Source organism: Ranitomeya variabilis, chromosome 7 (assembly GCF_051348905.1).
Source record: "Ranitomeya variabilis isolate aRanVar5 chromosome 7, aRanVar5.hap1, whole genome shotgun sequence".
NCBI lineage: Eukaryota > Metazoa > Chordata > Amphibia > Anura > Dendrobatidae > Ranitomeya > Ranitomeya variabilis.
Window position 1 is genome coordinate 23,099,173 of NC_135238.1, and position 670 is coordinate 23,099,842.

The following is a 670-nucleotide window of genomic DNA, read 5'->3' on the forward strand; positions in this document are numbered from 1 at the left end:
CATGTGCCGTTCTGCTTTTTCTCTGTTGTGTCAGAAAACAATCACATTTTAAGGGAATGATATTGTCATAATTTAGGCTCAAGTACTTCCGTGTTGCCCATAAACATCCACGTGAAGCAGTGCTGAAGTGTAAAGCATGGGGTGCAGAGCAGTAGGATAAAACTAAAGAGAGAGACCATCTCAGATGTAACTAGAGTCTGATGGGCTCCGCTGCAAAATGTGGACCTGGGCCGCCACCTCCATGTTGGTCCGATGTATGGGGGGCATTCCAGATCCTATAAAGACACACGTGTTCACCCTCCGTGGGATGATGTCCTCATCCTGGCACCTTTATGTAATAATGCCCTAGTGTTGGCCCCTGTAACAATGTCTCCCATCCTGGTCCCTTTTTGTAATAATGTCCCCCCTCCCGGCGTCCAGCCTGTAATAATGTCCTTCATCCTGTGCCCCTTCCTGTTATAATGTCCCCTGTTGTGGGCCTCTTCTTGTTATAATGTTTGCCATCCTTGGCCTCTTCCTGGATAATGTTCCCCATCATGGGCCCCTTCCTGGTATTATGTCCCCCATCATGGGCCCCTTCCTGGTATTATGTCCCCCATCATGGGACCCTTCCTGGTATAATGTCGCTCATCCTGTCCCTTTCCAGTAATAATCTCCCCCATCATGGGCC